Here is a 15700-nt window from a genome sequence, read left to right as displayed (position 1 = left end):
GAGTTAGAGTTGTCGATCGCTATGCATTAACTCCTCATTCCCAATGGTAGCTCCTGGTCACTCGTTAATGCGGGATACCGAGACCTGTTTTTAGTTCCTGCTTATCCAATCTTAATTTCAAGCTCTGGCATTGTAGGTAGTACAACAGCAATACCAGTAAATTAGCAGCTTATTCCTAATGCTTATTGGGAAGGTCAAAGGAAATGTCTCCATTGGGACATAACTAAAGCCAAATAGCACTTACGGCTATATAAGGGCAGTATAGAAGTTTTTTTCTGGTTACAAAGAGATGCACGGTCAGCATACAGAAGTACTTTTTACATTAACGGGTACAGGGTTAAGTGTTGCTAAATTACCTGTATTTTATGTGGAGTGAAATAGCCCCTGGATGCGAGAAATAAATACCAGGCCTGCATAGGAATGAGGTTTGACATAAGGCCTATGGAACCAAAGAAAAAAGGGAGAGAAAGGGGGCCTAAAAACCTCCAGAATCTAAATATGCAAACTGTCTTTCATGAAGACAGCAAAACACACATGAACATAAAGTGTGAATAAATCTATGGAGAGCGATGCTGATATTTCCATGGAACTGCAGTGCACAAGATTTTAAATAAAACAATAGAGTTGTATGTTCAAGCAGCTGCAGTGAAATGGAGCATTTTCTTTATGTACATTAAACCACATAATGTCATTTCGGTTTTCCATTTAAACTAACAACTTGTTCAGCAAAATACCCACCAGACTTGTAAGCTTGGGCATGGTGTTCTGATGTATATGTTCCATGCAGAAATAATGTTCATGCATTGTAAATTATGTGCCTTATATGTCCTTTAAAATACATCATGTATGAGTTGACAGGCTGTTTTCTGAAAGGTCATGAGCTGCGGGCTGGTGATTCCTTCATATGTGAAACTGGACTTCAGAGCTCCTCTGTTGCCCAGGAAACTTAGACCTAGCTGTCTTCATTGTCACTGCTGTTCCATATAAATGCAAGAAATAAGTTGCTTTGAGATCCAATTGACAGGGTGGATCAGATAAAGACAGGTCTGTTCTCCAGCCTTTGTGACCTCTGGGTCACACAAACCCATAAAACGTGCATTAGTGATCATTAGCTCTTGAAGGGCTGGGCTAATCTAAACAAACATCTCTCTCTTGATGTTATGCCTGGACCGAGCAGAACTGGTACTTAAAAAAGGAGGGGGTCTAGCAAAATGAATAGGGAGACTGCCCATTGTTTTAACTGAGAGAATCACATTTTATCACACAAAATTGACAATATACATTGCACAATAGTAATTCCAGGCTTTTCAGAAAGGCAACAGTTACCCCCTTCTGATTATCCTCAATGTGTGAGATAAACACAACAAAAATTATTTATGAAAATGTGATGTGGCCCTCATTGTGAATTCCAGACATGAAAATTCGATGAAACATGGCAATCATAATTCCTATGATGCCTGCAAAATGGTGTATTTCTCACTGATATAGTTCTGGAGTAAATGGACAAAAATGGTATCTCTGCATAGGAATGACGTACAGACACCTGACTAGTCTAATGTGATTTGCTGCAAAATGTAGCTTTTTAAAATACATTCATATCTGTCAAAACATGGAGATTAAGGGCACTTGCCATGTAGTGAGGTTTCTATGTCCTCAAACCAGACCAAGACCCCCAGTCGAAGTAAAATGATGAAGTGCTCTCCTCCCCTAGTGTGCCCAAGCACTCCCACATTCCCTTGTCCTATCAGCACACTGGGGGTGTGGGGTAGTAAGCATTAGTCAATCTCTTTCGCGAGAATCATGACACATTTGTGATGTCATCTGCCCTATAACTAAGCCAACTTGCCTCAGAGCAGGGCTTTTCCACTAACTCAATGAGGTGATCTTCTGTCAAAATCTGCAGAAACATCCCAGCAGAGGGAGGCCCAATCTTGGAGGGAAGACAGGAGCCAGGAGAAACAGAAACTGCTTGGGGACCCTTGGAAGGAAAGATTGGAGACCCTTGACTGACCCCTTTGGCTGTCCCAGCAGTGGTGCCCTGATGCTATCTGATGTCCAGACCAGACCTATCCTGTAAGTAGAAATACCCTAAGCCATACATTGCAGAAGCCTGCATTCTTTCAGCATTGTCTTAGATATTCCCCCCATTGAAGAATCCCCTGTTTGCCTGTGTATTTTTGTTATTGTCCCATAGAAAAATCCCCCATTCGACTGTGTAGATCCATAGCATATTTCTCAAAGTAAATCAATTAATTCCCCCAATGAATTCACAGGATGTGTATTGGTGGCATTCGAAAACCAAAAATCTTTTCCCAGTGTATTGTGAGCTGGTATAGTCATAAAGATTTGCCAAAAGAATTAAACCCCAAAACCTGCTTCCACGTGTGTGCGCAGGGTGACAAAAATGAAATTGTCACTGTGTCCATTGTGCTCAGAAAAATGAAATTCCATTTGCATTTTCTTTCTCCCATTGCCCTTGTGCTAAACATCCCAAAATTGATTTTCCCATTCGGTTCTTATAATAAACCTAAGGCACTGTGTGTTATTGTAAGGTGTGGCAAAATGAAGTTTTCCCATTGCATCTCTGTCTCCTCTTTATTGCTTTTGTGATCAAGTCCTCCGAAATCCGATTTTCCCATTGTGTGCTGATTCATATTCGCCAAAGCCCTGCCTGTCCTTTTAAGTATAAGAAAAACAAATTCCCTTCCTTTCTATTCTTTCCCATTACAGTTGTGATAAAGAATTTAAAAACCCATTTTACCATTGTGCTTTGCAAAACTAATTTCCCCCTTTCCTTTCTGTCTCCCATATTGTTTCTGTGAGCACCACACACAAAACAGTTTTCCCCTTGCATTCCTACTCCATGCCTTCCATTCAAAAGAGTCAAGCCTACTGGATGTCTGGAGGCTGAGGGATGCTGGGAGAAAAGCATAACTGTTAATTTTTCTTGTGTACTTTGAACTGTTCTTTGCTTGCATTGGGAAGGGGGGGTGATGTAAAAGGTAGCTATTGTAACTACATAGTCTGGGATCATCTCTGTGCTGGTACTTTACTAAAACGGATATTTTGTATTGGTGTTGCCACAATACTGGTGGCTGCTGTAATATGTTTGTCCAAATTAGCTAATAATTATCTTATTAATACACGCCGGCCTGATACCTAGTCCATTGTGGCATGGGGTATTTGTTAAGGTTGTGTGCGAGACGGGTTGGAGGCCTTATCAAAAAGGACCTGAATGGTAGAAATAAAAACATTTTTATTGTGTGCCACATTCATTGTAGGGGAAGGAGATCTTGACTTGTTTGTGACCGTATAATTAACTGCGACAAAATGGTGTTTATTAAATGCAAAAACTACCTGGGGGGCCAGCACACCTAAGGGAAGTAAAGTAGGGTTAGGCACATGACTGGAAGCAAGGTATGGAAGAGGCTGAAGCAGCCCAGCCACCCCCACGTCACAGATCTTGTAGGTGTGAAATGGTTCTTAGCTGAACATATCGAGGGGTTGCACAAACTGCTGGGTGGCCAATCGCCACTGGGTGTAGCCTGGGGATGAAATTGCAGTGTCCGTAGAGGATCTAGAAGTAGGACTAAATGAGCTTAGAAGGGTGGGTTAGCCACCTCTGCCCATATATTAGCATGGAAGGTTGTTGAAGAAGAACAAAGATGCCCTTGAGATGAGCCGGGCGCCTTAGTCTGTATTGAACAGACGATTGGTGAAACAGACAAGTATAAAAGTAAGGGGAGAAGGAGTAGGTTGGAACAGCATACACAAGGATGTTTAATTATACACCCGCCAGATTAAAGGGTAGCTGGTCAGGAAAAAAACTTGAGGACAACGGCCAGTCTCAGTGCCGCAAGCAGTTAATGCATGTGGCTGGAACCCGGAAGAATCGAGCCCCATCCTCAGAGGGCAAAATTCTGGGATTGTGAGCTACGTTAACCGCATGAGAACGACGTACCATTAACAGTATTTCAATTCCGTGCTTTTCCGGTCTAATACACACAAGGTAATGGTAAGTAATGGAAGCCTTTAGATAGGTAAATAGCAAAAGTGCTGCTGGCGCGCAGGCTTTTCAACTATCAGTCATGGTGTGTTAAAACCTGGGAGGACTGTGTGATTACGATAAAGAGGGGGTTCACCTGTCAAAGGTGGGAAGGGCCCACTCATCCCCTGACATGGAGGATGCCCTAATATGCCCATTGGGGAACCTGGCACAGCGAGGGGCAGAGAGGAATAACCATGAATGATCAGCCCCCTTGGATAGACTGGCACGGTGGGAGCGTGCCAGTCTGTAAAGAGGGCATCCGCACTTGCAGCTTCTAGGACTGGCTGGCAAAATGAAGGAAATAACGGTGCTCCCTGCAGCCAAAATGGTCCTGAGTGGGAGCTTCAGGAAGGTTAGGGAGCGAGACCTGGATGATGGACGATGCAGTGAGGCGCATTGAGGCTCTAAAGCGGAAGGAATACCAGTGGAGGGGTGCAGTAAGGAAAGAGAGGCGGAAGGGAGCACAGGCACATTTGATTGAATTTAGAAGATGATGTAAGAGAGCCTGGGTGAATAGAAAGCAATGTTTGCACTGATGGAGGCAGCAAGTGGGCGAAACCCCCTTTTTGCTGTGACAGTAACTCAGGCCGTAGAGCAGTGCCAAAAACGACCCTGCTGCCGGAGGGTAAGGAGGACCAAGAGTAAATTGCCCCCTGTTAGCCTAGCACGGTGGGGGGGCGGCAAGGTCCAAAAGGAGGTGCACCCCGCATGGTCGTCCGCTTCCATCCTGGGCTGGTGGAAAGGACAGCGTAACAGCACTCCCGGCAGCCCATTCGCGGGGGCTGCCAATGTGTTGCGCCTGGAGCGTGAGGCTCAGGTGGTTACGGGGAGTGAAACCTCAGTATGCTGGAAAAAGAATAGATAAGGAGAAAAAGAGAGTCGACTGTAAATAAATAAAGAGATAAAAAGAAAAAGCATGGCGCGGACGAGCAAGTAGAGTAAAGAAAAAGGTGCTGCCGATCGTCTGAGGTTATTAAAGTTTGGTTGGAATTTATGGCGTGAAAGATGCAAGAGTTAAACTGCAGCCTTGTCGTGCCACATTAAGAAGAGCAGATCTGGCCTCCGGTATTTAGCCAAAGGGTGCTACAGTGGGATTGTATATACCTTGCTGGGTGCGTGGCGAGCAGTACCTGGCTGCCTATGCAAGGGGGAATTTGGCAGGTGAAAGGCTGACTGCAGTCTCGTGAGACCACTCTCTCACTGAGCAGCCATTGCACCGTTCTTAGGGTGGCCGGGACTCAGTGCTGCTGGGTTACCCTAAGGACTCGCTTGTAGGAATGAAGGGGGTGTGTAAACCCCCCAGAGATGTGTTCCTATGTCTAAACAGGGCAGTTGGGGTAACTCAAGACTAGAAGGGAGAAGAGTTCACTGTGCAAGGAGACCAACTCGTGTAAACACTTTAATGCAGTGCTCAGTGGAGTTGGTTTCATCAATGTTCTTGGGCCATGACCACATTCATGGAGACCCCAGTCCTCTTTTCCGTGGTGCTGCGGTCACCAGTTCAGCCCAGTTCATGAGGCTAAAGCAGGCCCTGGCAGCTTTCCAGATGACTGCCCCCAGTCTACTCCCAGTGCCACGCATTGCGTCATTCTAATCCCATAATCTCTTTCAACAGGCACTGCTGGCTGCTCGCAAACACCCTGCCTGTTTTGGAATGCTTAGCTCAGAGTAGGGAATTGGCTCACCTTCCTGACAGGGTGCCCGGAGGTAGGATAACCGGATGACTCCATGCCACTTGGCATCACTTCTCCAGTGCACGGATTTGAATGAGAAATAAATTGCATTCTGGAAGGTGTAGTCTTAACTAGCAAAACAGAAAGGTGATGGCTGGAAGGTTTTGAATTAATCATAACCACGGGCATAGCTCTGGGCAAACCTCCAGACCATCGTTTTTCAGCCTGCCCAACCATTACAGAAGGGGAAAAACCATATGCAAATCAGGCTTGATCCTGCCCCGAACTTCTAGGTCACATTCCTTCTGCACGAGACAACAAGCATCCCCAGACATGTTTCAGCCTTGTTGGGCATCATCAGTGAGGAGTAGCTTGGGTCTCTAGGCCGGGCAGACTAGCTTCAAGCCAACAATCTGAAAGCATGTACGTGACAGCAATGGTTGGTTTAATACAAGCAACGAGGTGGGGTAGCAGTGTTTCAATGGGTGCTCTAATGCCAGATAAACGCATTGTAACGTGACACATGTCTTGTTAATGTTTAATTTAACCATTTGAAGTCTGAAAAATAGCTTTAACTGAGGCCCTGGTCACTACCACGACCCAAAAGTCGCCTAAGCACTTGTGCTACATTACAAAGTGAACTTACCATAGCATTAGGATCACTATATCTACTGCCACGCCAGGTGTTCATGGTAACCGCTGTCTAAGTAGAGAGCTCACCTGTGTTCATATGTGATTGTGTGTCCATAGCCTGAATACATTGGGTGGATGTGGGTTAATGATGGCACTTAGAGCCTCCTATCATATATTAATAATTAGAGTTTTGTTGCTACCACACCTGAACTGCGAGAGATGATTTTGAGGACTGTAAACATAAAAAAATGTTTTTTAAAATTAGACAATTTGAGGGCTTGCATACATCATACCCCCCACAAAAAATAATTGCACATCTGGTGCCAGATTACAGAGACTTTGCACTGGTGCAAGTGCACAATTGCACAGTATCACCACTAGGGACAAACGTGGCCCTAGTGCAAAAAGCATTGAGGCCATATCAGAAAGCCTTTGCACCATGACCACTGCAATTTTTCTGGGTATAAGCGCATAAACTCTCAATGCATTTTTGCACGAGGGCAAAGTTTGCCCTAGTGCTAATACGGAATGGTATTAGCACTAGGGCAAACTTTTAGGCACTAAAGCAAAAATGGCCCTATTGCATAAACTCTCAATGCATTGTTGCCTTAGTGCCTATACCATGAAACATTGCACTTGTCATGGTGCAAGCGCAATTTGGCCAGTGTGTTTGGCACTAGGGCAAACTTTTAGGCACTAAGGCAGAAATGGCCCTATTGCATAAACTCTCAATGCATTTTTGCCTTAGTGCCTAAAAGTTTGTCGTCATTAGTCAAGGTAACCGCGTCCTTGAACAGGTAGGATCTTGGGTTTCCTACGTTGTTAATGGCATATCACTCTCTTATTATGTCAGTTACATTCGTATGTTCTTATATATATATATATATTAAAAAGGTAACCCGACTGTACGTAATTACAGCACTCTCCTATTTATTCTTGCAGAATAAGTTCTGGGCAATGCCCCGCACTATATGTGTTTTTTTCAGAATCTTCTTAGGCGAGGGGCATTTTGTATGACAATTCCATTCTACGAGTCATTTATTCTAATGAACTACTTAGCACAATGTGCTTTTCCTTTAACCTCGAGGGTGAATTCCATGAAACAGGAACACACAGTACTTTAAATGTACATATGGCACATCCCGAGGCTCCTGACTTCGTAGGCTCTTTGTGCATGGAGGATATTAGCACTATAACTGATGTTTTTTAAAAAATATTTTTGTTTTGTCTTGTACTGCTACTGGTATTTGTGGTTCCATGGATGTTCGATACAACAACCACTCTACATTATATCCTTTTATAATGTATTCCTATCACCAGTGCATGTTATAATCCTGGGTTTGTTTCGGCTAATGGTCTAACATGCCTTTGGTTTTGTTCTGCTTTTTCACAACTGCAATCTGTACATGCTTTAATGCTTTAAATGCTACATATGATTGTAGAATCTCATGTGTATACAATGTCCAGCCTTGAAAAAGAGCATGCGCTCGAAACACGACTTGGCTGGTTCAGAAGCTGTTTCGTTTTGATAAATTGCCTAATTAAATACAATAACTAAGGGGCCATTAGCGCAGTGTGGTTATTTCTCTGTAATTGAATTGTTTTGGGTCGTGGAACTGTAAGCAGAAGGTCCATAACTGACACAACCACCCGCAGCCTCGTGCCCGACTTAATTTACGTGCACCTTATTTTTAGTGACAAGCGCTGGGATTCCAGTTCTTTTCTGCTTCTAGTTGCTCTTTGTTGTACAATGTTCTTTTGTGTCTAACTACAGTCAATAACTCTTAAATGTGCTATTTTGCTTCATACAGTACTAGCTTCTATTTTTGTACATATTGTATGCACTGCCTGTAACCTCGTCATGCTAATTTGTAACCGTCTCCAATGCGCCCAGATACCCCCTGGTTCGGTGTGCTATGTAAATCAATAAACAAACAAAAAACAAACAATCTACGTCAATGCAGCCATCTCACTGCAAGCCAAGTCATGCCACACCCCCCTCAGTGCAGTCTTCTCAGTTCAAGCCAAGTCACACTACACCCACCTCACTGCAGCCATCTCACTACAAGCCGTAATGCCACACCCCCCTCAGTGCAGTCCTATCAGTGCAAGCCAAGTCACACTACACCCACCTCACTGCAGCCATCTCAGTGCAAGCCAAGTCACGCCACTTTTACCTCACTGCAGCCATCTCACTGCAAGCCAAGTCACACCACTTCCACCTCACTGCAGCCATCCACTGCAAGCCAAGTCACGTCACTCCCACCTAACTGCAGCCATCTCACTGCAAGCCAAGTCACACCACTCCCACCTCATCGCAGCCATCTCAGTGCAAGCCAAGTCATGCCACTTTTACCTCACTGCAGCTATCTCACTGCAAGCCAAGTCATGCCACTCCCACCTCACTGCAGCCATCTCACTGCAAGCCAAGTCATGCCACACCCACCTCACTGCAGCCATCTCACTGCAAGCCAAGTCACACCCACCTCACTGCAGACATCTCACTACAAGCCAAGTCATACCACTCTCACTTCACTGCAGCCATCTCACTGCAAGCCAAGTCACACCCACCTCACTGCAGCCATCATAGGGCAAGCCAAGTCCACCACTGTTACCTCACTGCAGCCATCTCACTGCAAGCCAAGTCACGCCACTCCCACTTCACTGCAGCCATCTCACTGCAAGCCAAGTCACACCACACCCACCTCACTGCAGCCATCTCACTGCAAGCCAAGTCACACCCACCTCACTGCAGCCATCATAGTGCAAGCCAAGTCACGCCACTGTTACCTCACTGCAGCCATCTCACTGCAAGCCAAGTCACGCCACTCCCACTTCACTGCAGCCATCTCAGTGCAAGCCAAGTCACGCCACTTTTACCTCACTGCAGCCATCTCACTGCAAGCCAAGTCACACCACTTCCACTTCACTGCAGCCATCCACTGCAAGCCAAGTCACGTCACTCCCACCTAACTGCAGCCATCTCACTGCAAGCCAAGTCACACCACTCCCACCTCACTGCAGCCATCTCAGTGCAAGCCAAGTCACACCACTCCCACTTCACTGCAGCCATCTCACTGCAAGCCAAGTCACACCACACCCACCTCATCGCAGCCATCTCAGTGCAAGCCAAGTCACGCCACTTTTACCTCACTGCAGCTATCTCACTGCAAGCCAAGTCATGCCACTCCCACCTCACTGCAGCCATCTCACTGCAAGCCAAGTCATGCCACACCCACCTCACTGCAGCCATCTCACTGCAAGCCAAGTCACACCCACCTCACTGCAGACATCTCACTACAAGCCAAGTCACACCACTCTCACTTCACTGCAGCCATCTCACTGCAAGCCAAGTCACACCCACCTCACTGCAGCCATCATAGTGCAAGCCAAGTCACGCCACTGTTACCTCACTGCAGCCATCTCACTGCAAGCCAAGTCACGCCACTCCCACTTCACTGCAGCCATCTCACTGCAAGCCAAGTCACACCACACCCACCTCACTGCAGCCATCTCACTGCAAGCCAAGTCACACCCACCTCACTGCAGCCATCATAGTGCAAGCCAAGTCACGCCACTGTTACCTCACTGCAGCCATCTCACTGCAAGCCAAGTCACGCCACTCCCACTTCACTGCAGCCTTCTCACTACAAGCCAAGACACGACACTCCCACCTCACTGCAGCCATCTCACTACAAGCCAAGTCACGCCACTCCCACTTCACTGCAGCCATCTCACTGCAAGCCAAGTCACACCACACCCACCTCACTGCAGCCATCTCAGTGCAAGCCAAGTCACGCCACTTTTACCTCACTGCAGCTATCTCACTGCAAGCCAAGTCACACCACTCCCACCTCACTGCAGCCATCTCACTGCAAGCCAAGTCATGCCACACCCACCTCACTGCAGCCATCTCACTACAAACCAAGTCACACCCTCCTCACTGCAGCCAGCTCACAGACTTGGCGTCTTGAGCCATTTAACTTAATGTCATTTCATTGTCTTTTTCCAGTTATTTTCCATCCTTTTATACAGCAAAATGCAGGGGGATCCCCAACCTGTTCTTTCTTTATGCTGTTTCACCCCACCCTTCCGTTCACCTCACTTTCCTATATTGTACATTTTTTTTGGCTTCATGTTTCACTATATTTTTATGCCCTACACCCCTTACGTTTTAACATGGGCTTTTAGGTTTTTGTTTAATGGGCTGCTGCCTCCTTCCTTTTCCCCCCAAGATTGTTGAGTTTTCAATTGAAACCAATGGGTGCAATGTTGGTGTGTTGACCTTGTAATGACCTGGCACTTCTTTGTGTTGGTCTTTCTCTGAAATGGCTTTCAATGAGTTGGTAGTGGTGAAATGGGCGAATTACTACCCGCACCCACACTGGCACCCAGGCATTACTGAAGACCACAAAGCCTACCAACCTGGAGGCAAATACTCACCTGCGTGCATTTGCCACATGCACATGTCCTCCTCCAACCATGGCTATATTCCCTGTGGAGAACCCCATTGGGCAAACAACCCCTTGCCTTTACTCTGTGGCAGCCGTCGGTACAGAGAAGCCAAGTAAATGGTGAATGTTGTGCCTTGATATGATATGATATGGCATTTATAACGCGCCTTTACACAAGTGCTTCAAGGCGCGACGAAGCAAGGGAGGGGGAACAGAGGGAGGACAGAGATAACGATCTTACTAGGTCAAGTGACATTGAGATCGCGCAAGTGCACGGGAAGGGGGAAAGGGGAAAAGTGCCAGTGGAAAGGGGAGAGGGCAGTGCTGTGCATGTGATCAAAACAATAACAAGAAGTGCGGCCAGCAGGTGGCAGGTGCAAGGGTAAGTGCAGACAGCAGGTGTCCAAAAGTGCACGTAGGGGGACTGCAGGGTTACAGATACAGACCCAAGGGCAAGAGTTGCCAGGGGGACAGTGCAGGTGTGCAGCTCGGTGGGCAGGGACCTGGGCCCGAACTCAGAGGGTATCCAGGTGACCAGTGCAGTATCAGACAGGAAATCAGCAGGGGAGAGGAAGAGAGAAGGCAGAAACAAAGAGGAAAGTCTTGAGGTGTTTCCAGAACCAGAGATGGTTCTCCTCAAGTTTCAGGGAGGCAGGAGGGCTGTCCCAGAGGGAGGCCCCAGCAGAAGAAAGAGATCTACCACCAACTCGTTGCTTGGAGAAGTGACAGACCCTGAGAGAGTTGGAGGTGAACGAGCGAAGAGCTCGAGTAGGAAGGGATTTACGAAGAAAGAGTTGGAGGTATTGAGGCCCCAGGCCCCAGAAGGCCTTGTGGACAATGCAGAGGGTCTTGAACTCAGTCTTTACAAATACTGCTCAACCTAACTAATTACCCAATACATAAATACATATATTATTTAATTACTCGAGACAATTGAATTGATGTACTCTAATCTTTTCAAAGACAGTTGGGCACAACCAGGGGTGTTGCTAGGTCTCGAAAAGCTCCAGGGCTATGCTGTTGTCGGAACTGTCGGGACTAGCTAGCCTTTTAGGTGTCGCCCTTGAGCTTCTATCCAGGGCTACAACCAAAATACCCGGGGCTATAGCCCCCATATGCCCCTCCCCTGTAGTGATGCATCTGGGCACAACCACAGGCCCATGGATATTCTGGGGAATTTGAATAGACTTGCACAGTCTGTATAATATATTTGTCGGGGTCGACGTTTATGCCTTGTGCGCACCGCGCGTGCCACGGTACGCGCTTCGCTCGCCGCCTCCCAATCCCTCTTCTTCGCTATGCTTTATTAGACAGTAATAGAATGGAATCGGGTTAAAAGTTTAATCAGGCCATTTATCACAGTCTCAGGCAGTGAATGTTTCAGTCTTCCTAAGTACTCGGATTATGCGGTGAAAATGGCCTCTCGGCTAGACATCTTTTCCCTTGGGAATGCGTATGGAATTATTTGCTTCCTCTCAGCCAGTCTTGGGATGATTGCATTTCCATAAAGCCGCGTGGGCACATTACTGCTTCAGTGATCAATACTGCTTTTAATAAAATGAGCCATATTTTCAAAAGTGCAAACCTGGCGGCCTACAGCAAGCGGAAATAAAGAGGTTATAATTACAAATGAAAATTGATTTAAAAAAAATATACTAGCATTTTACAAAATGCTGATGTGGTTATGAACAATCAACAAACAGTTTACAATGAGAGAAAGTGAGTCTAGTTGATGTTTGGGGCAATTCTGCTTACTAAGCAAAAATCGTCCTTTTTCTTTTTCTAGGGTGGTAGAGAAGTTGAAAGCACCCGGATGATGTAACAGGGAATTATAAAAAATGAAGCAGTAAAAATGCTGAGCGCTATTAGCTGATACAGAGCTTTCTTTCGGAGCAACATGAGACCCCCCCTTAACTTGGCCGGACCGCTCTGTGCTAGGGACGAATCGGCCATTTAGCAGGTCAGGAGACCACCCATTGGGCCGGCAGTCTCAGAGACTCCAGAGCTGGATCACTCCATGTGATCACTACTCTCCCACTATACAGAGGTGCTGAGGGGGCTATAGCCCCAGGTATAAGCTCAGAGGATACAACCAAAAGGCTGGCTAGCCCCAAGTCTTGACAGTCCTGACATTGGCGTAGCCCCAGCTTTTTGCCAGACCTAGCAACACCTAGAGTTTGAAGAGCGCTCATGAATCTTATAAAACAGACTATTATCAGTTCCGTTTATTTTTTACCACAACCTGTGCACAACACACTGCCATTGTACGCTGGTCCAGAGCAAAGTGTGTAAGAGACAGCAACACTTCATCAGCTGATGGCACAGCTATGGGTGTTGCCAGGTCTGGAAAGGATCCTCGGCTACGCTAATGTCGGGGCTTGGGGCCAGGGGTGGACTGGGAACTAAAAGAGGCCCTGGAATTAATTACTGGGGACCAAAAGAGGCCCTGGAAATAAGATTCAAAGTGGCCCCATTTGACACATTTTCAGCCAGCCCAATGCTTTTCCTATGAGAAAATTTGGAAATATCACACAAAAGAGGCCCAGGGTGCAGAGGCCCAGAGGGAAATCTCCAGAGTTCCCTATAGGCCAGTCCACCCCTGCTTGGGGCTAGCTTGTCTTTTGGTTTTAGCCCCTGTGCTTCTATCTGGGGCTACAACCGGAAGACCCAGGGCTATAGCCCCTTAGCTGCCGCCTAGCAACGCCTCTGTGCACAGCCATGTTTTGGTATGCTATGTTAAAGGTTCTTATACCGTGCACTGTTGCCACCTGCAGGGTCTCTTGCCATGTTAGTAATGGGCTTAGAAGTCGTCGCAGTGCTCCTGTGAATAGAAACTCTCGCAGGGGTGCAGATGACGGGAACTTTTCTAAATATTGTTGAGGTGGGATGGAGTTCCACACTGCCCAGGCTGCTGGTACCCCCCCCCACCCAGTATGCCCATGCTCCATGCGCTCCCCACACACAAGCAACACCACCTCTAGCACCCAAGATGGGAAGACACAGGGGGCTGAAGTCTTTTTTGTGAAAAGAAAACATGAAAAACCAGTGAAATTGGCACTGCCATATCTTCTTAAGTGTGGCCCTCTTTTAATGTTGTTTGTGGTTAATCAACACTAAAAACGGAAAAGAAAACGACGTGGAACCTCCAATTTCACAGGTAAGGTTTTTTTTTTGTTTAAAAAAATTAAAAATGCCCTTAGTACTCACCGATTTAGTGCTGATGGTTATTCCTTCCCGTCTAGAGGCCATTCCTGCTGGCAATGGCATCGCCGCCCGCATTGCAGCGGCTTTCCTTATCTGGCAGCATATGCCCGCAGGCCCAGTAGTTATCGCCCCATTACACACATGTGCTAATGTCGTTTCACAGTTTTTTTCTATCATTTCATTGCGACGGTATATTGTAACTCATTAGTATCTTTTTTTTCTCAACCTTCGAGTGACCTATGATAGGTGAAATGTAATAGAAGGCCCGGAGAACGGTTATTCCGTGACATTAGACCATCTTGAGAAGACTACAGCACCGTCGTTGGGTATCTTAAGTCCTAGATGTTGAGCAAACGTTCTGTACAAAAATCAAACTGGGTGAAACCTCCCACAAATAAAAGACTGGGATTGGTTGTTATGAAGATGCTTCAAACTGAGGAACCCCATTCAGGACTTTTATCCTGACAAGACCCGTAACTCACCTGGTTATTCATCCTCTAGCGATGGTGGTCATGAAGTCATAGATTGAGGTGGGTGTCAAAGTGCACTTTCAAGTGGCCTAAAAAGAGGCCTAAGTGCCAAGGACGAGAGTGCTCGTCCTAGGGGCATGAGAAATCCATTTAGCATCATTTTCCCTGGCAGTTAAGTGGTTAATGCAGGTCACAGTGCTCTCTAGAGTTTTGGCACCACCCCTGCAGTATTGTATTCAGGAGTTCATTGTGGGTTACGTTGAGAAAACGGATTTCATTATCAACAGCCTCACATATTTCAGCCTTTCGATAAAAGCACTTTTACAAATTATTTGAAAACGGTACAATTTACATGTTAATGCAAAAAAACAATTAAAAACAGAAGGAGGGGGAGAGAAACAGAAAGTCCCTGAGTAAGAGAAGATGAGCGTTCAGGTTACATTGAAAAATTCAAAGAAATGAAGAAGAGTGGGCAGATAGAGGGAGAGAATTCCAGTCTTTAGGGGATGAGAGGGCAAAAGATCGGAATCGGGAAGAAGCATAGGGGGGTTTGGGGACAGTGAGAAGTAGCAGATTCTGTGATTGGAGAGTCCAAGAGGGAGAAAAGAACGAGACTAGCGAAGAAAGATAAGGAGGAGACATGCCATGAGTACATTTAAAAACCATAGAAAGAAAATGGTAGAGAAGACGTGATTCAAAGGGAAGCAGTGAAATAGGCAATTAAGAAGATGTCATAGACGGTGGTGTAGAAGGTTGCCCAGAGCAACGCCAGTGGGACAGATTCATTCAAAACCTTCCACCATCACTTTTGTGGTCACAGTTTGTCTCACTATGTGAGAGAGGATATGCCCAGAAGTGGGTCCCTTGTTCGCTGCGCCATAGGGAACCAAGCTGCACCTCACTGAGGAGGCCCAACAAGGCCGAAACATGTCTGGGGTTGCTTGTGTTTCCATGCAGAGGAGACCTGGCCTAGCAGTTCGGGCTGGGCGGCTACCATTGGTGGCAGTACCTGACTGATTTGCATATGGCTGGACCCCTTTTGCAATGGCGCAGACGGGCTAAAAAATGGTGGTGTGGAAGGTTGCCCAGAGCAATGCCAGTGGTACAGATACATTCAAAAACTTCTACCCATCACGTTTGTGGTCACAGTTTGTCTCACTATGTGGGAGAGGATATGCCCAGACGTGGGTCCCTTGTTCGCTGCGCGATAGGGAACCA

The 15700-nt window shown here is 46.4% G+C and overlaps 1 long non-coding RNA gene across 1 annotated transcript in view; it reads right to left on the bottom strand.

The window, feature by feature from the left end:
- The window catches only part of LOC138520896 (uncharacterized), a 40749-nt gene extending 26628 nt beyond the window's left edge, over positions 1-14121 (bottom strand). The window contains exon 1 of the long non-coding RNA XR_011282890.1: positions 14016-14121. This is a non-coding gene — a long non-coding RNA (uncharacterized lncRNA). The remainder of the gene's footprint in view (positions 1-14015) is intronic.
- Between the last annotated feature and the right edge of the window lie 1579 nt (positions 14122-15700).

This window comes from Ambystoma mexicanum, chromosome 13, assembly GCF_040938575.1.
Source record: "Ambystoma mexicanum isolate Mex_15411 chromosome 13, UKY_AmexF1_1, whole genome shotgun sequence".
NCBI classification, from domain to species: domain Eukaryota; kingdom Metazoa; phylum Chordata; class Amphibia; order Caudata; family Ambystomatidae; genus Ambystoma; species Ambystoma mexicanum.
The sequence above is the reverse complement of the archived record's forward strand: the minus strand, read 5'-3'. Positions and strand labels throughout refer to the sequence as shown.